This window comes from Enhydra lutris, unplaced genomic scaffold (genome assembly GCF_002288905.1).
Source record: "Enhydra lutris kenyoni isolate GAN:26980312 unplaced genomic scaffold, ASM228890v2 scaffoldscaffold30, whole genome shotgun sequence".
In the NCBI taxonomy this organism is placed as follows: Eukaryota; Metazoa; Chordata; class Mammalia; order Carnivora; family Mustelidae; genus Enhydra; species Enhydra lutris.
The window spans coordinates 2,235,341-2,260,999 of record NW_019154114.1 but is presented as its reverse complement, the minus strand read 5'-3'; positions in this window follow the sequence as shown (position 1 = coordinate 2,260,999).

Below are 25,659 nucleotides of genomic sequence, written 5' to 3'. Positions count from 1 at the left end.
CTGCTTTTTCATTCTTATTGGATAACCTTCAAGTCCCTGTTCTAATGACCAACTGCCTGGGGTGAGCCTGGGGTGGGGCTCTCCTGGTGTCCTGTGCTTCCAGCGCAATCCAGGTGGCTCTCAGAGGCTCTTTCACGGCCTCCACAATGGGATGCGACGTGTTACCACAAAACCAATGGAACAGGACAGAGTTATAAAGATCTGAGTGAGAAAACCCAGCTATCCCATGCAATTGCTGCGTAGCCATAGGCCAATTTCTTAAACTCTCTGTGCTTCTGCTTCCTTGTTTCGAAAATGAGAATGGCAATGGTAATCTAGTTCGCGGGGTGTTTGAGGTTTAAATGCTCTTCCAAGAGTAAAACTCTTGGAAAAAAGGCCTGGAACAGCATAAACATTGAGCTACCAATTATTATTTTCAGAGGGCATTGGTCCAAATAGAGTATTTCCAAGACAATGTGAAGGATAATAATGTGATTTCAAAACAATGTCAAGATCAAAGGCTTAAAAATATTTACTTGCTAAGTCCAATTATCCAAATTACTTTGCCTGATGCCAAGGTACATTTTGAGAAGAAGATGACCAGAGGGTCAGGCTGGGTTTGAATCCAAGTTTGGTGGTCCCCTAGTTGATTATTTTGGGGTGATTTCTAAACTTCTCTGAACTTATTTTCTCCTTTAATGTGAGGATAGTAACACCTGCCCATAGTATAAGATCCCAATAAGAATTAATGAAGTAAAATATATGTACTTAATCGATGGATAATTTTGAATAAACATCTCAGCTCAACACTTCCAACCACTTTTCTCAATACTCCATAAAATGCAGAATATGTTTATTTGTTTCCATATTTAACTAATTCCCAGGATGTTCTTGTCCTTTTATGCAGCTGTGTCTTCACTCATAAGGCCAGCTTTCTGTAATACCTTTCCCTTTGCTTTGTGCCCAGCACAACCCACTCACTTTTTAATGCCCTGGTTTGCCTTTGAGGGAAGAATGGAGAAGCAAAACCATGAACTCCCTGTTTTTCGGTCGGATCCAGGAGCACTATAGCCCCAGGGTTGGAATGGAAGTAGGGTGACCAGGAAAACAGGCGGATAGCTGAGAAGAGAGCATCTCAGGCATGAGAGAAGGTTTGCCCCTGGCTAACTAACGTAGGGCCTAGTCTGTTCCCACGACTGCCAACCATTATAAGGTGCAAATGTCCTCTTGTGATTTGCACATTGATGTACCAGCTCTGGCTAATGTAAACTGGTACAGCTTTCCTGGAGAGATACCAAATGTTTCTGGCCTTTGGTCCATAATTCCATTGATAACACAAACAAGTGGACTGATAAATGAGGATGAGATTTTCACCAAAATGTTTTGTGTTACAGCCCCTAATTCACAACCCAACAAAACAAAACTCATTGCTTATGTTACATTTATGAAATGACCTTCTCTTAAGCCATTAACAATACAGTGTCAGAACATTGAACGGCATGGATTAGGAGTCACGATGCAATCTTATATAAGAGACAGAAGAGAAATCCTTACTCCAAATGCAATCCAAATTATGTGAGGACGTTAGGATGTGTATGAGTAAGGAAAGAACAACTACCCCAGAAATTAACAGTGACTCTTTGTTGTGGAATGTTGGGTTTTTAGTTTGTTTGTTTGTTTTTATTTCTTGCATTTCATGTACACCCTAAAATTAACTGAAGTGAGCAGAAAAAATATTTCAAATGTTATTTGGGAATTCCTTTGCTTTCGTTCAGGTGGCTCCCTGTGGACTGTGGGCACACTGGGTTTCCAGGACTGCCCCCAAAGCACCATGTGCTGCTGTTTTATCTGGGTCCTAGCATCCCTGCCCTGTCGTCAGTGGCTGCCTTCTGCAGGACCCCTGGGTGGTCATGGACACCCACTTCACCCTAGCATGGAAGGGGGCCTGGTGTGACATCTGGATGTGATTCTGGCTGCAGTAAGCACACTTGCTCCCATACTTGTGAAACTTCCTGGTTAGAGGTTGCCACTTACTAGGTGACTGTGCTGTGTCGTGCAGTTGGGTGCCTTAGACACCTCAATTCATAAGATTCTGAAGCTCAGAGATAAGGCCAGCATGATAGTAAGGCAAGCGATATGCCTAGGATGCAAAATTTAAGAGATTCTCAGGGTCATGCTTGTCTCTTCAAATTCTGCTCCCCAGGTGTCACCCTTATACTACCCTCATCTTGGCCCTGCTCACAAAGGCAAAATAACTTGCTCAAAGTCACTGAGCTGGTTAACATGTTGAGTTTGGGATCAGTTCCAAGTACAACTGATTCTGAACTCATACTTTTCCCATTGTATCAATCTATAGATTTAAAAAGTCCAGTATAAGTACATAGGGCACGTGTGTGTATTTTTGTGTGTGTGGTTATATGTACACCATGATGCATCATTCTTCATATTTTAAAAACATAAAGAAATCATATATTTGCTCAGATGGCAAGCACGGTGATCAAATACGAGCTCTTCCCCCATTTCAGTGGTGGGCACGGTCAGGCACATCCCAGACTCCAGACAGAAACTGACACACGTGGAAAGCAGCCACGTGCTCAAAGAAATAGGACACACAAATGGCTCTCCCAGCAGTTCTGGAATTCTGCCATCCCGTCACTGGCACTCGAGACTAATGTAATTAGACATGGCCTCTTCCCCAGCTGAGCTCGGTTCTGGGCTCATAGAACAGTCTGTGGTCACAGGACACCGAGTTAGCAGTTCACCGGTGAGCCAAAGCTCAGTGTGGCAAGAACGAAGACAAAAGTCCCCTAGTCAATTTGATCACATGGTGGTCATAGAGTTGGTTTAGCAGAATTGCCCAGTGCCAGGGAAAGGAATATTGACTTGCCCTGCTTGGGATGGTGTTCTAACATGTGGCAAAATAGGACCCACCTTTTTGATTTCACTTCATAGTCCCTTATGTGATTTACAATAATGGTTCATTTTGGTGCTTTCAAGGAATAGTTGGGTTTCCATCTGCAGGAATAGAGAGTAACAAAAAGAAAAAAAAGGGGGGGGGGCGGAATCCCAGAGTGTTTTTTAAGTCATTCATGTACTTAGGAAACATTTATTAAACACTCAAGTGCCAGGCACTACATATGACATGACCTCATTTACTCTTTCCCGCACACAGTGAAGTCATAATTGTGTATTGTCCTCCTTTCACTGATGAGGAAACGGAGACTTACGGAGGTTATATGTATCATCTGACATTACAGCCAGTCGGTATTGAAACCATGATTCAAAACAGCGTCTGGTGTGCTTTTCTCTTCCTGCCTTTAAAATACTTGTATAAGTGAATTGCATTTAATTGAATTATGGTGGTGTGCATACAACTGATTAATACATGCTGGCTGAATGAATGATTACTGACTATATTTATACCTTGTATCCATAAATTTGATATATGTTGTGCTGAGGGAGATGCCTCAATGGGAAGATGACAGTTAACAAGGTCATTTTCTGATATGGAAAATACATAAATGTGTACATGCCTTCTGCATTTAATTTCCTCACTGCTTCTGAAATGGATATTTGCCAGTCGACTGAGAGCTGTTGCGTTTTGTTATCTGAAGGTACCATATCATCGTGGTTGCATACAGTGCAGAATGAAGAGGGAAGATTAATCCCCCTGGAAATTTGCTCACATCTCCCTAGAAATGGAAAGTGCGAAGGCAGCCAGAAAAATTGCCCCTACTGATTCTCACTTGCTCTGTGAATTCTGATAACTCACTTTCTGACCTTTGGTCCCCATGCCTATAAGGCACAGGGCTAGGACTCAAGCTTTCCTAACATTATCTCCACTCCTGACATGACAGTAAGTGTTGTGGCCTTAGCCAGCCTTTTATACCATGACACTTGGGTCTTATTTAAAAAAAGGGAGGGGGGGGCGCCTGAGTGGCTCAGTGGGTTGAAGCCTCTGCCTTCAGCTCAGGTCATGATCTCAGGGTCCTGGGATTGAGCCCAGCATTGGGCTCTCTGCTAAGAGGGGAGCCTGGTTCCGCCTGCCTCTCTGCCTACTTGTGATCTCTCTTCTCTCTCTCTCTGTGTCAAATAAGTTAAAAAAAAAATATTAAAAAAAAAGAAAAAGAAAAAAGAAAAAAAGTTGTTGTTGTTGTTTTTAATCTTGCATTGCTTAAATTTATGGCCCAAATTTTAGTTGAAAATTTGATGGAGATATCATTAGCTACCTTCAGAAGATCCTAACTCATTAGAGTCTTCTTCAGATTGCTTGTCTACAATGTGGTCACCATTTACCCTTTCCCTGCCCTAGCTGCTATAAAACTTTCATCACTGCTCACTGATTCGGGGGAGATAGAGGAAATCCTCATGGTATAACGGGATGGTTATGGTGTGACTCTAATTACTTCTCCATCCTCAGCTCATATTACTTATGCCACAGGGCCTTTGCACCTTCTTTGCAAAGACATCTTTGCTCTAGAACATGCTGATCAATACAACACTTAGATATATACTTCCTGGTTAATGTCTGAGCACTCTTCAGATTGCCACTAAATTGTTCTTATTTGTTCTTAATTGTTCTTCCTGGTTCCTTAGACCTGTTTTCTCTGAACCTTTAGTCAGCTTCTTACCTGACCATCTTTCTATAATCAAGCTGTTTTTATGCAGATATTGTTGGGGTTGCATTGCTTAACATTCATCATTACCCCTAGACACCGTGGCATGCTTTCTCAGGATTGCATTTCCAGTGCCCAACACTGTCCTGGGCACTTATGTGTCTGCTTAGTAAAGGAATAAACAATATGTAGAACTATGAGCCAGCATGAAGTCAAAGGATCAAAGAGTTGGGGCTCTTTGTGGGCAGTTGTGGGATGAAGTCATCACACCAGACTTGGTATAAGAAGATGAGCATGTTGTGAGTTAAAGCTCTTCCACTGACCAGCAGAGTTGACCTATATGGTCTGAGTAAGTCTCTGGGTCCGCCTTTCTTCCCTGGAGAAGAACAGTTTTTACCCCTTCTCGGGTGTTTGTGAGCACTAATGAAACATTGGACTCTTAAAAATATGAAAGCACTACAGGAATCTCAGGCATTGCTACTTTTTTTTTTAATTGCCTAAGAATAACTATGATCCTGATTAGCTTACAAGAGCAATTCACACAGAATTGTCCCAGTTAGCATAGGGACAGTGATGATCTTTTTAACATGTTACGTGTTTATGAGGTTATGGAGTAGTCCCAAACCACCACAGTCACATGATCATGCAGCCTGTTCTCCTCAGTTCCATACATGTTTTAATTCCCTTTGGGATTTCATTTTTAAGTTTCTAGAGTGCTATGTATGCAGTTCTGTCCCAGAAGAAAAAAAAAATGTCCCTTACAAATGGAAGATGGGTTGCCACATAAACTCAAAAATGGCATTTGTAGTAATGTGAAGTTTCTTTGCATTTTGAAAGAATATGAAGATTTAATTATATCTCAAATCAAAACATAGAATTTACCAGGGTTGCCTTGTTAACTGATTACTGATATTACTGATATTAAAAGAATAAATGCCTAAATTTATGCCTAAAATACCTAAATTTATAAATAAATTCATCATTTTAGTTTTTCACCATGTCTAATTTTTTGAGTGGAGAAGATATAGGGCACTCTCTTTCTTTCTCTTTCTTCCTTTCTTTCTTTCTTCCTCCCTCCCTCCCTCTCTCTTTCTTTCCTTCCCCCCTTCTTTCTTTCTTTCCTTCCTTCCTTCCTTTTTTTCTCTCTTTCTCTCTTTCAACACTCCATGCCCTGGAGCCCAACACAGGGCGTGAACTCATGACCCCGAGATCAAGACCTGAGCTGAGATCAAGAGTAGGACGCTTAACCAACTGAGCCCCCAAGTGTCCCTGGACCCTCTTTTTTTTTAGAAACAAAAGTCATACACTCCCATACACATACATGCTCCGAAGTAATAAACCTAATGAGAAAGAAGTACACATCAAATATCCATGAAATTAGAATTATATCAACCCAATGGATTATAGTTTCCAACTTAAGAAGAAAGGGAGGGCTGATTGTTATGTTTTATGGACATTGTTTAAGGAATTAAGTTTCTTTCCATCAGATTCCCATATGTATATCACTGATGGCTCGTGTTGTGTTTTTCCAAATTTCTTTTGTTTGTTCCTTCACTGAGAGGGATTATGCCTGGAAAAGTGGGCACTGAATTTTTGAAACTTGAGGTTTCACTCCCAGGTATTCCCCTTTTCTGGGTCTACAATCACACTACTTAGTGGCACTCAAATTTGGTGACCTCATTTGAAAAATTGGGGTGTAATTAGGCTCAAACCTCATAGGGATTTTTAGATGGTCACCAATGAGTAAATATATTAAACACACAGCACAGTATTTGCGACCCAGTAGGTGCTCAGTAAATGCTGATTTCTTTCAGTGAAACATGTATCACTCTTTAAAAGTATCACAGGAAATTAGAGAAAAATTTAAACATTTCTTATTTTCTTGGTTCCACTTAAAAGCATATGTGTATATATATATATACATACATATATATAATATATGTATATATACATATATATGTATATATATATTTATATATATATATAATAGTTTAGGGAAAGTTCATCCATTTATATATATATTATATATATATAATATATATTATATATATATTATATTATATATATCCATTATATATATAATATATATATAAATATATATATATATATATAAATGGATGAACTTTCCCTAAACTATTTTATTCATGGCAAGAAACAATTTAATTAAAAATTAAAGTAAAAAAATTTCCCCTGGGATTCAAAGTGCTCTTGCCCTCCTCAGCATAAAATGTTGGCTTTTAGACAAGAGTACTGATAAAAAGAATTTGTTCTTACTGCTAGAACAACCCAGTCAGGATAATTCTTCAAGAGGTGAGCTACAGCCTTTTCTTCATGATTAGATAATTTAGTTTCAAAGTTCCTACTTTGAAAGGTAGAGTTTGGAATTAAGAGAGGGGAAAAAAAATAGATCAGTTACGGATTTAGGGACATTTTCATTTCCTTGGAATGTGTTATCTGAATGCTTGTGAAGGCCACTAAATCTAGAATCGCTGTTCTGATCACCAAAATCTTAAGACAGCAGCTATTCAAAGCTCCTCTTCTTATAGAGATCATGTTGTACAAAGCCAGCATGAGTCACTGACTCTCTTTCAAGGTCCCCATGGCAGATCACTTCCTCTCACCTTTTTGGATGGGCATATTCTGTTTTTGGAAAAGTCATTCATATTAACCAGGTTATAATCCGATCATGGTGTCGAGACAGGAAGAAGTGTGAGTGCCCATGAGCCTTTAGGCAAGCATTTCTGCCTCCCGCACAGAATACCAGCTCATTTAATTTATTTTCTGGTTTGGGGAGCACCTCATGGTAGTCCTTATTAACAAATAACAAATATCCTTTGTAAATAAATCCTTATTTATCTGGCTTCAATTCCTAGACTTTCTTTCTTTTTTTTCCTTTTTTTGCTAAGTGATGAGTATATGGGGGTTCATTGTACTATTCTCTTCATTCTTACACAAGTTTGAAATTTTCCATAATAAACTTTTTTTAGCCCTCTTTGTAATCTTTAGCTTCCACCTCCCCTCAACCCCCCACCCAAGTCTCAGCTCCTTTGGTATCTGGTCATAATTTTACATTCTTTACAATGCCATGTAACTCTCATATTCATCTGCGGTTGTGGGTGATTCTTTCATTCCTCTCCATATTTATAAAATTAAGGATATTAAAGACTTTCACTTTTTCTTCCTCATTGGGACCCATTTGCTGCTGAGCCAAGTTTACACTAAACAATGCATCTTCATCCTGTTATTCTACAGATATTTATGAATTTATCCTTCCTTTTGGAGTATAAGCACACTTTTTTGTGGTTGGGGGGAAGGGCAAGTGAGAGTTTTTAACCAATGTCTTGACTCTTTCCATGCCCCCATGCTACCTCTTCTGAGCTCAGAGATGAAATGAAATTGCAATGTTTCTTTTCCTGGCTTCGCAACATGCTGCATGGCCCCCATGAGTGAGAAGCAGCAGGCCCCGAGGTACCAGGTGGGGATCCTGAAGTCAGTCTGTTGACTCATTAACACACACAAACACTGGCTTCCTTTTTTAATCTAACCTCTACTGCCTACGTAACATTATTATTAATTCTCCCATCCTATAAATAGACCTTCAGCTTCTAAATGAGATTTTCTCGGTACCAAATTTTCTCAGGTCTTTATATTTTTACAGTGTCAGGACAAAGGGTGTTGAGCTAGCTACATGTGGAGAGAGAACTGCAGAAAATAATCAATTTTGTGAACACTTCTTCAGGGCTTGGTGCAGGTGTTCTCCGTAAAACTTTGCAGAAACATTTATAGTTTCAGGTTTCCATAAATAAGATACTTTTATAAAAGCTGTTTGTTTCATTTTCAACAGGATAGACATAGTACCCTTTAGGTGGAAAATTTCCTCTTACATGGCCATTCTGCTTTGTTAGCAATGGTTACTAAAGCCTTGTGTTGGGAAGAATCCTAAGGCTAAACCTTGGTTGAGCAGAACAGTGCTGTACATACCCAGAGCATGGCGATGTGAATGCAGACCTAGGGAGCATCACAAATGACCAGCCTGCTTTAGCAAATATAGTTCACTAACTTAAACAAAAATCTTAAAAAAAAAAAAAAAACTTAAGAAAAGTGTTTTTAGGGAGCATTTTGTGTGATTTCTTAATTTCTCCTATTAGAAACCCAAGGTCCAAAACCCTTGAGTCACCACGCCTAACTGGAAGTTTGAAGTAGAAATAAAATTGATGCCCACCTTTCCTCCTTTCTAACCCCTCTACCCTTCTGTCTCTGACAGCCAGCAAACTCATTTTTAGTCAGACCCTAAGTCTGAGTTGACATGTAAATTGTTCCTTGACAAGCAATTTTTTCGATGCAAGATTTTTTTATGGAAAATCAGTTGGTCTTATCCATAATAATAATGCTAATTTAGTAGCTAGCTCATAAAGTTGTTACAAGGATTAAATATGAAAATTCATGCAAAGTAAGAACAGTTCTGCCACAGAGAGTTTTGGCTATATCATTACTACTAAATGATACTACTATGTCACTACTAATAAAAAATAGTTCTGGCTTTTTGACTACAAGTGTAATAAATAGGTAAATTCCACACTCCCATTTCTGAATTAGAAGGTCTACTTGGGCCAATAATCAAACATAAGGGCAGTAGTGTTTGCCTTCTTGATATTTCAAATCCCGTCTTTTCCATCTACACCCTAGGCTGGGCTTTCATAAAATTTCTCCCCACTGAGCTGCCTACAATTCATTCTTCCCACCTTGTCTAATCTGAGCCATCTTGTCTAAGCTGTCTTGTTCACTGGATACCAATGATATATCTAAGACGCACGCTGAATCACATCAGTGTTTAGCATGCTCTATTGTTTACCCATGAGGAAGTGATGGGGAAAGCTCCCGACACAGGCTGTCGCCCATATTTCTTGCCTCAGGTATCTCCACATACATCTGTGTGACCAGATATGGAGAAGCCTATAGGATTTTTCCAAAACTTCAAACACCTGGGTTGCAGGGATTGGAAGACCAGATCTGGTTTCAGATCTGCATATTTATGTCTCAGAAAGCTTAATTACCAGTAAAGTCGGGGGTGGGGGGCGGGGATAACATACAAAACAAATGTGTGCCTCTGGGGATTGCAGTGATATACACGAAACTGAAGAGTACATCACACATTCCCATTTAGTGGGCAAAACAAAAATGTAAGAATAGGTAGTAATAATAAATAGTGCTTGATAAGGTGTGAAAGATCTTTCTCGTTTTCCTTGTTTCTTTGACCATTTATAATTCCTAGCACTTGTAGTTTCTCAGAATGTCAGCTATGTTGCTGTTAAGAAAATAGGAACAGGAAAAAGAGAACCTGACTTCTTGTCTGTGCAGGTTAGCCCCAAAGTACAATGACACATTAGATATTTTTAGATGAGGAATTTAATGGATTATCTAACACACTGTGTCAGAATTTGTTGTTCTCACCAAGTGATTAAGTTTAGAAAGGAACATAAATTAATTTGTATGGATGTTTGTTAGTGTGCCTTAAAAAGCATCGTTCCTCTAGGTTGTACGCATGTGAGTCATTATAAAACCAACACACACACATCTACACACACAATCACAAAGCAATCACATCAGACATTTTTATAATCAGATTTACATTCAACTTCACAAAAATCTTTCCTTCCCAGCAAATCAGGAACTCTCAGCACTTCCATCTCTGCATTGTCCACATCACCTGACATCTTTAATTTGTTCACTGGGGCATTCTGAAAATGTGTGGTGAATTGCTTTGTTCACTGATTATTTCAAATGCAACACTAGGAACAATGGGAATAAAATGGCAGTGGAAAACACTGGGTGAATCTTGCAGTTTACATATGCAAAATATGCCTGATTAAAGGAGGAATTCAGAAATGCAAATTCCTGAGCTATTTTGCATGGGCTAGGAAAATGTCCTCTGCACCACCTCAGTGGCATACCGCTCCAATATCTGAACCCTCCTCATATGCTCAAAACAAGGCATCACTTGTCACTCTCCTCCAGAAGGTGCAAGTGGATTTTAATGGCAGAAACAATTATAGGAAGTAAACCAATATAGTCATTATTAAACATTTATTAAGGTTCCATTGTGTGGGAGCCACTGATGTGTTTTAAAAATAACTTTCTCACCATAATACTTGCACTATAACCTAACTTACTTTGCATTTAATTTTTTAATGTATATAGGACATTCTAATAGTTAAGTTTCTATAATCCCCATGATGGTCAGGACAGAGGGAAATGAAAAGACTAAAGTGATATCCTATTAGTCTTGAGAAATTATGCTCCACTGGGGTCCTGCTGACAATCAAATCACAGTGCAAAGTGTACCCCAGGCTCCTCCTAACTTTGTGGTGACAGACTATAATCTAGGGTTGCTCAAAGCCTGAGATATCCGGGGTTTTAGAGTGGGAGGCCCATATGAATTGGTTAAGGAAAGAGAAGTAGACAGTTGCTACCCCAAAGTCATTGATGTTTGTTTGGTGTAGAAATTCTTATTGTTCCTGAGGAACACATTGTGGTAATGATGACTATGTATTGCAAGCACCCTCAGGTCATACCTGTAGTTTTTGTCTTACTGCAGTGAGAGCTGTGCAGGCCCCCCAGCCTGGGTCTCAAGGTTCAATCTCACAAGCTCCTTCTTGCATCCACATTGCCTTGCAGCATTCACTGTCCACAGAGACGATGAGCCCATCCCACATGGTGAACCTCTGGAGCAAGCAGGTACTTCCATGAAACAAGGAATCTATTTGTGGACAGAAGTGTCCTACTTCCTTCTGGTTCATCCATGTGAGCCCAGGGGTTTGTTGTTGGCAACAGTTTCCAGCTGTAGGAAGAAACCATGTCTGAAGCAGGAGATCGTCAGGCTGATCAGAAGGAGAGATACAGAGAGTAGCTGTAATAAAGTGATGGAGAATGGGATCTCAGAGGGGAGGGAGGCAGAGCAAGGAGAGGGGAGGAAGAAAAAGGGAAAGAAAGGGAAAGAACATGAGAGGATGATGAAGGTGATGGAGAACCTGATGGGCAAGAAGGCATATTTTCATGTCCTGTGACTGAATTCATGTATACCTAATTCCTGATTACGGAAGCCAGTAACTTACTTTTCTAGTTTAAACTTGACTTCTGTTTCCACTGCTTACAACCAAGGATCTCAACAAATACAGACTTCAATGATTTTAAATTGGAAAAAGAAAGCATTATTATTTAAAAAAAAAAATACCAAACCAAGTGCCAGGTATTAGGCAACTAAGCTTAAGTCATTAATGACTACTTTACCTCGTGCATTAGTACTACTACTATCATTACCATGCTACAGATGAAGAAACAAGGGCTTAGAATGGTTGAAATGACTCGCCCCAAGGCATTCAGATGTCAAGAAATAGATCATCAGAACTTGAACTCACATGGGAAAGAGAACCTAAGTGCTGGGCTCTGCTTCTGGAAGTTTGACACATAACAAAAATGCCCCAGTCAGTAGGGTATGGCTCTTCACAGCCCTCTGAGAAGACAAAGCTCGGAACTTAACATTTTATTTTTTTATTTTATTTATTTTTTTTTTAAAGATTTTATTTATTTATTTGTCAGAGAGAGAGAGAGGGAGAGAGAGCAAGCACAGGCAGACAGAATGGCAGGCAGAGGCAGAGGGAGAAGCAGGCTCCCTGATGAGCAAGGAGCCCGATGTGGGACTCGATCCCAGGACGCTGGGATCATGACCTGAGCCGAAGGCAGCTGCTTAACCAACTGAGCCACCCAGGCGTCCCGGAACTTAACATTTTATGGGGAAACCAAACAATCGAGGTTGAGGTGAAATAGTTTAGGTAGATACATTTTATATGCATTTTGCACACATTACCTTAAGGGTAATATTTGATGTTATAAACTTCCTTCTAGAATGAAAAAAAATAAAATAATTTTCCTTCTACCTTCCTATGATCATTGGAGACTTTGAAGACCTTTTTTTCCCCTCCATCTCAATGAAATATACCTAAATGTGTCTTATTTTGTCACAGGTAATATACCCAGTAGAAAGTATTTCGGGATATGGATCTTCAGTCAGACACTTAATTCATTTCTGGTTTCATGTGCCAGCTGAGGGAGTTCCGATACCCACATCACTTTCCCTTTTTATCCCCTGAGGCTGTCAAAATTAAAATCTGTTCAACTTCCTATTTTCCTACACTTCTCTATTCCCAAACCCCAGTTTTTTTATGCTAGAATTTTACTCAAATAGAACTCGTGTTTGGGAAGGGATTGCACTGCACTTTTTAAAAATTTAGATAAATTTGGCTATTTCTACGTACCAAATGGCCTACAAAGGAAAGTTTTGATGGCTTCTCAATATCCTGGTGGAGGTTGAAGGCAAGCCAGGTAGAAATTCATGGCTGGAGGAGCTAAGGAGACCGTGAAGTTTCAGTCTGAGCTGAGTGAACTAGCTATCCAGGTTGACTGGGCAGAGAGGTAAAGAAACAGGGTCTATTTGATGCATGTTCTTCCTATAGCCGAGGGTAGGTAAGCAAGAAGCAAAGTCAAATCACACACACACACACACACACACACACACACACACACACACACACTTGAAACCTTGCTTTAAATGTGGTACATGCTATGTTCAATCACTTCCATTGGCAAGCAACCCACAGAAAACGAGTAGCATGAGTGACAGATAAAATTGTGGTTGTAACCCATTGAGACTTGAGTTTCTTTGCGATACCAGCCAAACCCGACTCATTAATACAAACAGCAAAAGTGCTTTTCATGCTCTTAAGAGTTTTTCATGCACTTTGTCATTTGAGTCTCATATCAACGTTCTAAGCAAGTCAGATGGATTATTACTCCCATTTTAGAGAACAAGAAGTTAGCTGGCTTAGCTGGCATGCTGAAAAGAAAAGAAAAAAAAAAAATACCCTCATCCAGAAAGTGGAAAAAAAAAATAGTCTTAGTGAAGTTCTCCTGATTCCTTTTTTAGCTCCCTGACCTTAATCACATCCTGCCACATAAATGAGCTATGTCCAGGCGGTTCCTAGACTCTTAGGAAGCTACATTAAGCCATCAGGATACTAAGTGCACTTACTGTGAGGAGAACATGAATAATTAAACATTATCCTAGTGACCTGGAAAGTTCAGGCAAAGACACTGAGGTTTATTTACCTAAGAGGGCTTGTCTCAAGGATGTTAGGCCAGTCTTGATTTGGTGCATCTTATGTCGTGGAAATGGGTAAGGTCCCTTTCAGCCTGCTGGCCCCACCACGGATGGGACCAGCCAGGCAGGTCAGCAAATCCCCGTTTCTTGAGAAAGAGCAGAGCCAGAAATGATAGGGTGAGTCTGAAGCTGAGCTGGGTGGGGACAAACCCAAATCTGAGCAGAGGGACACTTGAGCATAGGACTTTGTGGATTAGTGACCTGAGCCTCGGTGGCATAGGGAGAACCATTACCAAGGAAATTAGAGGTATCTCTTCCAAATCTAGAAGAAAGGGGCAAAAAAGGGTCATCTCCAATCCCATGGGCATTTTGACGACTCTTCAATCTTCAATTTTCTGGTTAAGAAAAATGGACTGTGTGTTTGCATTTTAAATATTTCAGTGATGCTATAATTCTGCTCTTTGCTTTTTTATAATTTTTTTTTTATTCTGGTAATGTTACCTCAGAACAACAGCTTCTCTTTCCCTCTTTCCAATGAGATACTATGAATACTTGCCAGAAATATCAAGTTAATGCCCAAGCCAGCTCTATGTTCTGATTTATCTTCCACGTTGACTCTGAGTAACAGAGCCATACATTAAGGAACAAAGCTCGCTGCTGGGGTATTTATAACCTTGTCTTTTAAAACATTTGGCAGACGTTCAGACCCTCCATATGTTCGCAGTATTAAACTTTACCATAAAAGGAACTTAAGAGTTACATTTGAAGAAAGCTGGTATTGTATGGTCTGAAAGTCTGGCGGTTTTAAAAAAAAAAATAATCAAGTCCAACTTGAAATAACAGATGTTCTGTGATCCTGCTGAAAGTTTAAATGCCACACAACAAAGTCCTGCTCTCCCTAACACTGCAGATGTCATACTTCAGGAGCATTTTCAGTGACGCAGAGCAGACACATTGAGCTTCTGAGCCTGGTTTAATAAGGATGCATTCCTGAGTGGTGAGGACTAGAAAGGAAGACTGTAGGGAGGGGGTGACAAGCAGGCCAGCCCCCACGCTGCACTCCTCTCCCCCTCCCTGCATCAGTAAAGCCTGCAGAAACTGGGCAGCTTCCTAGGGCAACAGAATGCCTCCCGTAGAGGAAGCTAATCTGTAGAGATATGGGGAATAAATACTGGGATCTCTTTTTCTATTCATATATCTGGATAGAAAATACATTTATTTACCTAAAAAATAAGAAAAAGAACGCCCGATATGTTTTTTCTTCTAATACTTGGCACTGATGGAAGCTGGTACCAGCTTCAATATTTGGTGCATCCCGGGAAAGGGTAGGAATTCCATAACCTGACAGGGTTGGCCATGATCCCCCTGCCATTGTGCTGTGAGGGCCTGTAGGTTAGGACAGCTCAGGTAGGTAGACTTATGGAGCACATAATGTGGCCTTGACTAAATGAACCCATTCAAAATCAAGTAGATTTTAAAAATTCCTTAAAAGAAAACACGAATCGAAGCCAATATAACAAGGCAAGCAGGAGAAACCGCTACTCTGAGGATGAGCCTTCATCAGCCACATTTCAAGTTACGTAACAACACGATCATGTCACTGAAGGATGAGATAACCCCAAAAAGAGATTAAATGCAAAGTACTGTTTAGAGTCTTTGGTATTTGGATCCTATGAAGAAAGACAGTTGCAGACAAACTGGTGAAATCTAAATGAAGTCTGTAGTTTATAGTATTGTATTGATGTTAATTTATTAATTTTGATAAATGGTTATATACATAATTAACAGTAGGAGAAACTGGGTGGAGGGTATCATAGGAACGGTCTGTACTGTCTTCACAACTTTCCTATAAACTTCAAACCATTCCAAAATTATTGTTTAAATCATTAATATGAAAATAATTTAAGGTGGGTTGAGAATGAATTGGTAGTAATAAAATAAACTAAAAATCCTGGAAGTGAGAAAAAAATGCCAAATAACTATAATAATATTCAAAATTCTAACCAAAGAAAATTATTTATTATGTTTTTGGTCATTTTTCCTAGTTTTTTCTCCTCTTGAAAATCTTAATTATATATTCACTGATATCTTAGACAAAATATTTTAGGTCTACTTCTATTTTTTCCAACTTTATTAAGAAACACTTAACTAGGGGCGCCTGGGTGGCTCAGTGGGTTAAAGCCTCTGCCTTCGGCTCCTCATGATCCCAGGGTCCTGGGATTGAGCCCCCGCATCGGGCTCTGCTCAGCAGGGAGCCTGCTTCCTCCTCTCTCTCTGCCTGCCTCTCTGCCTACGTGTAATCTCTGTCTGTCAAATAAATAAATAAAATCTTAAAAAAAAAAAACACTTGACTAATAAAATTGTAAAATATTTGAAGTGTGCCACGTGATGATTTGACATATGTACAGATTGCGTAAAGATACCCCCATTGAGTTAATTAACAAATCCCTTACATCATAGATTTGTTTATTTAATTATTTATTTATTTATTGGTGAGAACATTTAAGTTCTCCTCTCTTAGAAAATTTCTTTTTTTTAATTTTTAAAAGATTTTATCTATTTATTCATTAATTTATTTATTTGAGAGAGAGAGAGCAGGGGGAGGAGCAGAAGAAGGAAAAGCAGCCTCCCCACTGAGCTCAGAGCCTGATGCACCTTGATCCCATGACCCCAAGTCCACGACCTGAGCCAAAATCAAGAATTAGATCCTTAACCCACTGAGCCACCCAGGTGCTCCTCCTAGCAAATTTCAATTATATGATACAGTGTTGTCAACTATAGTCACTATGTTAAACATTAGATCAGGAGACCTTATTCATCTTATAAGTGAAAGTCTTTACCCTTTTACTAACCTTTCCTGTATCCCTCACCCGTAAGCCCCTGTAACCACTTTTCTATAGTCTGTTCCTATGAGTTGAGCTTTTTAAGAAAATGATTTTAAAGACAGATCATTATTCTCTCCATCTCTGGTACACCTCATTCTAAGTATACAATTTTTTATTCATGAAGAAATGGAGATAACATTTTTGCAAGAAGCTTATGCTATGGAGAGGACATTTCAAGAATGCTTCCATTGCTATGTGATTTTCTTGCCAAATTTGATTTACCTTACCTATAAATCTATCAAACATTCACAGTTAAAACATATGTTTTCAATAAGTAAAAAATAAATAGGGATTCTCAATTAAAGAAAAAAAGAGTTCACAATCACGGATTTGTGGCTTTGGACAGTTCTGTTTCTCAAATAATATTCAGTATTATGGTCAAGTGATGGGGAAAAAAGGCCAATGTAGTCAGCAAGAAATGTAACTGAGTGTATTACCTACCAGCTCTTCCTTCATTAACCAAGTGACTCTTTCCCCAAACCTTGTTTTAAAACTATGATTAGCCCCATACCACTACGGCAGCACTATTTTTAGAAACTCCAAAATTTAGAAAATAATGCCATGACTAAGACATGTTCATACTAGCAAATCTATTTCTAGGATTCATTGCAGAGGAAAATCAGAGTTTTTGTTTTGTTTTGTTTTGTTTTGTAAATAGGGATGTTTGTCATAACATTATTTATAATACCACACAAAAAAGTAAATGACTTACATTCCTCCAAATAAATGATGATTCATCTATCATCTCTTTGATTGAATATTATTCAATCCTTATAATTATGTTTCAAATATTATATAACGGTGTGGAAACATGCTCAGGATCTTTTCATTTTTCCTCTGAATGACTAATGTGTATATGCAAGATGACTTAAATAGAAGAAGGCAAAAAAGAGAGGGAGAGAGAGAATGTGAAACTATTCTAAGCGTTATTTTCCTCATTTGGAAACTGGAGATAATAATACTGATTGTCTCACGGAGTAGTTGTGAGAATTGCATGAGGAAATCCCCGCAAAGTGCTTTGGAGGCCAGTCTGATCCTACATCTTGCCCATAACAGGTGTCTGCTGACTGAGGATGATGATGATTGCCTTCTGCAAACTCCGTGCAGCCTGGCTGGCAGATGGGCTCTGAGTATGTGATTTCAGGGTAAGAACCTTAGCTGGCAGGGGCTTTCAGGAAAGACGTTTGCTTAAGGTAGATGCAGGATTTCAAAGATGCAGGTGATTTTTCCCATGAATTACTCCAAAAAACACTGCCTGCGACTAATGTGCCTGCCACTTAACTTGCCTGGAGCTTTGATCTGCATTTGTAAAGAGGGTTAAAGAGGTAAACTTATTTGTCTCGCAGTCTTCCAGGTAACATTCTTTGTCTTGCCCTTCTCTTCTTCCCTCCTCCTTTCTTCCTTCTTCTTGCCCCACTTACAACTGCCTTGGGTCTGCCTTTTTGTCTCTCTCTTGAGTCTATGACAGTCGCCCTCATGGTTATATCTCTACCCTTGTCCTGTTTCTGCCCCACCTACTAACAAATTCCCCTCTTACTACTGGATGTATCTTTTACAATTCAAATCCGACCAGTTCTGTTCTTACTTTAAAAACTTCTTCTGGCTTCCTATTTTTCACAGTGGTAAAATTGATTGGTACAGCATAAACATCTCTTCATCACTGAACCTCAAGTTGCTTCGCAGATGCATTTCAAACTAATCGTGCCAGCCGACGATTTTCTGATCTAGTAGAGAAAAGTCTCTTCTTCCTTGAACACCCTATTTGTTATGCTTTGTCTAAAGTGCAAGCTGATCCAGTCTCTGGAAGTTTCTCATTATGTTTACCTGTCTGTGAACTCTTGCTTCATCTTCTATGTCAAAGATGTGGTCTCCTCCGGGAAGCTCTCCTTCTCTTCACCCAGAAAGATTATTTCTCCTTCCTTTTTGCCACCAAACTTTCTCTCATCTTATCAAGTGTCATTGTGATTGATCACTTCATGCCTGTCTCCACCGCTGGGCTGTGAGCTTCTTGAAAGGCTCTCTGTTTATTCCCAGGCTAAACATGAGTATTTCCTACATAATAGCCCCATAGCTGATGGCTGATGATTTGATTGACAAATACTTTTTGAATGCCTATTGTGTGTACAAAAGTCTCACCATTAATATGTAGAAGAAGGTAACTCTAGGAGGTCCCATATAAAATGCAAATATGTTACTGAGATAGCATTCACTATATTAGTGTAGAGTATCTATCAGGTTTTAATTTAATTGCTTGATTTACCCATGGAATAGAGAGGTATTACTGATTTCAGGCACAGATAGATAGGGTACTTAAAAAGTCATCCATACTCTTTCTTTAGTGCTTGCTCTAATTGACTTCAATTCTCAAGCAAGTCCTGTCTACTTAGTGGCACATATGAAGGCATGTCCCCTGTAGACTTACATCTTTCCTAGATAACAAGCCCTGACAAAGTCCTTATTTTCAGAGAAAAAAAAATTAATGGGTATAATTCTTTCTTGATCAAACTTAGGTCATGTCTCAACCCCTAAAAAACATCAATGTCTTGCTCTGATTTACTAGAGAGAGGTCAAAGACAAATTAAACTTATGCGCAGAGAGAAGAGAGGTGGTTTCCCAACGGAAAGTTTTTATTCAAATAGGAGAGGGAGGAAGGAAGGAGAATATGATATATATGATATGTTAGACAAACAAAAAACCTTCACCCCCATAGAGTGGTTAAGTGATACTATAAATCCCTCAAGTCTCTCTTTGTCCATCAGTCTTCAAAACCCATCTCCGATATAACCTGTGTTGTGAAATCTTCCCTAGGATCCTCAGGAAGAGTGAGTCTCTTATTCCCCAGCTCTTGATCCTGCTTCCATTACTGCACTTTACCATACTGTTCTGCAACTGCCTGTTCACCACGGTCTCCCCAGCAGAGTGTGCAGCCCTCAGAGGAGGGCCAGCCAGTATATTCCTCTTCTTCTGGTGCATCTTCAACCCCTTATTGAAGTATGGTAGTTTCTGCCTTTTTATAAGTGTCTGCTAATTGCAGGTATGGAAATGAAAAGGGGTATGGATTGAGAGAAAGAATAGGAGCTGGTCAGGAGGTAATACTGCCAGGTAAGTTCTGTCCATCTCATGAAAGTGAGCCCATAGACACAGGACACGTTCTTCTGGCCACCTACTAACTCTGTCCACCTTGCATTCGTATAGTAAAGGATGTATTGGCTAGAATTCAGGTAAATCTGAGGAAAATTATTATTATTTGTCTTTTAATAATTATTAATTATAGATTAACAGATGTATTATATGAATATATCACTATATTATTCTAGTATCTATTATAATTAATACCCTATATAATAAATATAGGTATATATCAATAGTTATCATAAATCTATAATAGATATTATAGATTAATTATAGATATAATAATTAATAATTAAATAAAAAGATAATTATTATCTTAATTAAGTCATCAGATTATAATCTGTAACAGAGATGATATCTACCATCTATAAATATAGCAATTTAAAAATAATATTAGAGGGGCGCCTAGGTGGCTCAGTAGGTTAAAGCCTCTGCCTTCAGCTCAGGTCATGATCTCGGGGTCCTGGGATTGAGCCCCGCATAGGGCTCTCTGCTCAGCGAGGAGCCTGCTTCCTCCTCTCTCTCTCTGCCTGCTTCGCTGCCTACTTGTGATCTCTGTCTGTCAAATAAATAAATAAAATCTTAAAAAAAAATAAAAAATAAAAATAATATTAGTAAGTGTATTTGAAAGTGAGTGGTGGTGGGCCTTCAGTCTGCATTCATTTCACTTCCCTTCTGTGTAACTTCCGTATCTTACTGCCAATTATTTAACTATATCTCTCCCTTGAAAGTCCTCTTTACACAGTCAACTAACAGGCTAACTTATTTTTCTAAGCAAGGCTACCGATCCATGGCATTGTTTTGCCTGAATTCTCTATCTTGTCTATCTCATGATTCTTATGATTCACTTCTTTGTGGTAACAGTATTCTTTCATTTTATTAACCTGTATATGGTAAACTTTTTTCTGCACATGCATTCCCAGTAGGCATAATGCACACATTTCTTCCACTTTGCTGGAGGCAGAAATTGGTGAGTGTTCCTGCTATAGAGGTTGGAATGAAATCAGGCCCCAGTTCATGCAGGGATCTGACATGGGACGGATTTAGGTAATGATGCACACAGGGAATCAAGTGTTGCCCATTGTGCTGATAGATTACAGTAATGATATAACCCAAAGCTAGAAACTAACAGACAAAAAAAAAAAAAAAAAGAAAAAGAAAAGTTTTGGCTTAGGTAATTAAAAAATTCAGAGTGATAAAAATTGTATAATTTCTTTCTTCTCTCCCTTTCTTCATTCCTCCCCATCTTTTATCCATTCTTATTATCCATTCTTATTAGCTTTATTCTCATTCAGACTGTTCATAGAGGCAGAAAAGTAGAGCTACTGAAAACAAGTAGCTTCTTGTTTTCAATGTTCTTTTAGCTCTTTATCACAGGAAGAGAGCTCCCTCTTTCCCTTTACCTCTCTCTTTCTCCATTGCCCATTCCTTTCCCCCAAGCTTATGCCACTCAATCCCATCTCCTTTTTAGCCTCTCCCTCTTCTGCTCTCAGTTTTCTGTATTCAGTCTAATGGAAGATAATCTTATAAATCAATCACTCCTGCTTAGGTCAGTGTCTACTGCCCCAGACAATCTCTGTGCACAAGGAAAGGGATGAAGCACCTTGATGCTCCAGGCCTGCACGGAGGGTCCAGATGTGCAGCCAAGTCCATCAAAGTTTTCATGGAAGATGGCTCTATCAGGATCCCAGGCCATGAAGAAAGGTATTGGAGAGACATGTAGCCGATATCTGCTAACCCCTGAGAAAGCTCAGTGTCCTTGATGAATTAGCTTAAGCCATGAAGGTTTACATCAGGGTACCTGAAGAACTCAGAGCTTTAACAACTTGAAAGTTTTGGGGGGATGCATTTCCACTGCATTCAAACAGCACTCCTGGGCTGGGTCCCCCATAAGAGAAGGGTGGGTTGATTCCAGGGTAGTGCTCAAATGAAGCCTGTGATGTATTATTTTATAATCTCAATGAATGTCTAATTTTTATTTTTTTAAATGAGTCGACTTTATTTTTTTAGAATAGTTGTAGGTCTACAGAAAAATTCTGAGGAAAGTACACAGATTTCCCAACCTCAGGCCCTCCTACCCCAGCATGGTCTCCCCAATTGACATCTAGCAGCCATGTGGTTCATTTGCTACAACTGAAGAACCAATGCTTATACAATATTATCAACTAAAGTCCGTAGTTTACATTGGAGTTCACTCTTTTTGTTCTATATTTGATGGCTTTTGACAAATATATAATGTCATGTATCTACTTTTACAGTATCATAAAGAATAGTCGCACTGCCCTAAAAATCCCGGGTGCTTCCTATATTCATCCCTCTCTCTCTTTCCTCTACAGCCCCTGACAACCACTGATTTTTAGCCTCTCCCTAGTTTTGCCTTTTCCAAAATGTCAGGTAGTTGAAATCATGCAGTTTGTAGCCTTTTTGAATGGGCTTCTTCCACATAGCATCAAACACTTAAAATTCTTTCATGTCTTTTTGGGGGTTGAGACCCCATTTCTTCTTATTATTGGCAATATTGCTCTGTATGGCTTCACCACAGCTTTGTTTCTCCACTCACCTGCTGAAGGACATCTTGGTTGCTTCCTCTTCTTCACAATTCTGAATGAAGTTGTTACAAATATTCATGCACAGGTTTTTTGCTGTTGTTGTTTTGTTTTGTTTTTTTATTTTACATTTTTAAAAATTTCTTTTCAGTGTAACAGAATTCATTGTTTATGCACCACACCCAGTGCTCCATGTAATACGTGCCCTCCATAATACCCACCACTAGGCTCCCCCACCCTCCCACCCCTCACCCCTTCAAAACCCTCAGATTGTTTTTCAGAGTCCATAGTCTCTCATGGTTCATCTCCCCTTCCAATTTCCCTCAACTCCCTTCTCCTCTCCATCTCCCCAAGTCCTCCGTGTTATTTGTTATGCTCCGCAAATAAATGAAACCATATGATAATTGACTCTCTCTGCTTGACTTATTTCACTCAGCATAATCTCTTCGAGTCCCGTCCATGTTGCTACAAAAGTTGGGTATTCATCCTTTCTGATGGAGGCATAATACTCCATAGTGTATATGGACCACGTCTTCCTTATCCATTCGTCCGTTGAAGGACATCTTGATTCTTTCCACAGTTTGGCGACCGTGGCCATAGCTGCTATGAACATTGGGGTACAGATGGCCCTTCTTTTCACTACATCTGTATCTTTGGGGTAAATACCCAGTAGTGCAATTGCTGGGTCACAGGGAAGCTCTATTTTTAACTTCATAAGGAATCTCCACACTGTTCTCCAAAGAGGCTGCACCAACTTGCATTCCCACCAGCAGTGTAAGAGGGTTCCCTTTTCTTTACATCCTCTCCAACACACGTTGTTTCCTGTCTTGCTAATTTTGGCCATTCTAACTCGTGTAAGGTGGTATCTCAATGGGTTTTAATTTGAATCTCCCTGATGGCTAGTGATGATGAACATTTTTTCATGTGTTTGATAGCCATTTGTATGTCTTCATTGGAGAAGTGTCTGTTCATGTCTTCTGCCCATTTTTTGACATAATTATCTGTTTTGTGTGTGTTGAGTTTGAGAAGTTCTTTATAGATCCTATATCAACCTATTGTCTGTACTGTCATTTGCAAATATCTTCTCCCATTCCGTGGGTTGCCTCTTTGTTTTGTTGACTGTTTACTTTGCTGTGCAGAAGCTTTTGATCTTGATGAAGTCCCAAAAGTTCATTTTCATTTTTGTTTCCTTTGCCTTTGGAGACATATCTTGAAAGAAGTTGTTGTGGCTGATATCGAAGAGGTTACTGCCTATGTTCTCCTCTAGGATTCTGATAGATTCCTGTCTCACGTTGAGGTCTTTTATCCATTTCGAGTTTATCTTTGTGTACGGTGTAAGAGAATGGTCAAGTTTCATTCTTCTACATATAACTGTCCAATTTTCCCAGCACCATTTGTTGAAGAGACTGTCTTTTTTCCACTGTATATTTTTTCCTGTTTTGTCGAAGATTATTTGACCATAGAGTTGAGGGTCCATATCTGGGCTCTCTACTCTGTTCCACTGGTCTATGTGTCTGCTTTTATATGCACAGGTTTTTGTGTATGTTACAGTTTTCAACTCATTTAAGTAAATATTTGAGAGCATGATCACTGCATTGTGTGGTAAGGCTAAGTTTAGTTTTTATGAGAAACTGCCAAAATGTCTTCCTGAGAGGCTATCCCGTTTTGCATTAGTACTGACATAAATGAGATATCCTTTTGCCCCATCTTCTTCCGGCGCTTGGTGTTTTCAGTGTTCTGGATTTTCCATTTTAGAAGACAAATAGCAGTACAGATTTTTTATTCAAAGTTATCTTTTGATGTCACCTCCTATCATCATCTTATCATTTTCTTCAATGAGCCACAGTTACTACCTCTGACCTGGCTAAATGGCCTCTTCATTCTCACCCCAAACCATAAATCTTGCATCAGAATTATGCAGAACCCTGGACTTCATTCCATTCTTACTACCCCCGATATCTTCTCTGGAGGTGCTTGGAATCCACATGGCTCAAGTTTTCCCATGATTCCTAAGAACATGAACATCTGAGGACCAGTACCATGATCCTTGTTTCAAATCCATTAACTTCATCTTACCCCTATGGGCTTTTCTAGGAGAATCCCATGTCCTTATCCTTGGGTTCCAAACTAGTGCAAGTTTCATTGGGCACACACAGATTTTGAAAAATGATTTCAAGTTTCTGAGCCTCTGATTCCTCATCTGAACCACAGCCCTAACACTACCTACCCCTAAAAACATCTGAGGGGACTGAAGGAACCAGCATGAATTTTCTTGAGACAGAGACCAGCAGAAGCAGCTGTTCAATCAGCTGCTTTCTCCCTTCCCAGTGAGTTCGATTCCACATAAACCTGGGCAGCTGCCCATGCCACTGCCCAACCCTCATAAATGCATAACCTGGGCCTATCTGAGTTCATACTCCTTCCCACCTACTTCCAAGATTAACCAGGAAGAATGCAAAGTGGGAAAGGGTGAGAACTAATCATGGCTAACCAATGTAAAACATGCTTGGTTTTTCTACAGCTCTACTTGCTTTACAAAAAGATTAAGGAGCTCAAGAGTAAAAACCAAGTGGGGAGCTATTATTTCTATCACACAGGAGACTTTTATATGCTTGTATTATGATGTTTGTGCATCATGTATGTGAGACAAAACTTACAGAGATTCCCAGCTTAAACCTTGAGTCCACATGATGTTTTCAGCTGGAAAGGATCAAAATGATCCATCCCTGCCTAACCATTTTGGCAATGAGAAAACTGAAGTCCAGAGAGCATAAGCAAATTCATACTGCCCCTTGTGGAGAGCTGGGAGCTAAAACTCCTTGACTGGAAGGCTTCATTAAAATAATATAGTAGAGGCACCTGGGTGGCTCAGTGGGTTAAGCCTCTGTCTTTGGCTCAGGTCATGATCTCAGGGTGCTGGGATCCAGCCCCACATCAGGCTCTCTGAGAGGTAGAGATCCTGCTTCCCCCTCTCTCTCTGCCTGCCTCTCTGCCTACTTGTGATCTCTCTGTCAAATAAATAAAATCTTTAAAAAAAAATAATACAGTGAGCCAAAACCTGTTTTGGTTTTCTTTTCTTTTTTTAAAAACATACAATGTATTATTTGTCCCAAGGGTGCAGGTCTGTGAATCATCAGGCTTACACACTTCAGCTCTAAGCTTTGCTTCTACTTGATGATGCTCTTTCTTTTTTTTTTTTTTTTGAGAGTTTTAAATTTTATTTTATTTTTTAAACATATAATATCTTTTTATCCCCAGGGGTACAGGTCTGTGAATCGCCAGGTTTACACACTTCACAGCACTCACCATAGCACATACCCTCCCCAGTGTCCATAATCCCCCCCCCC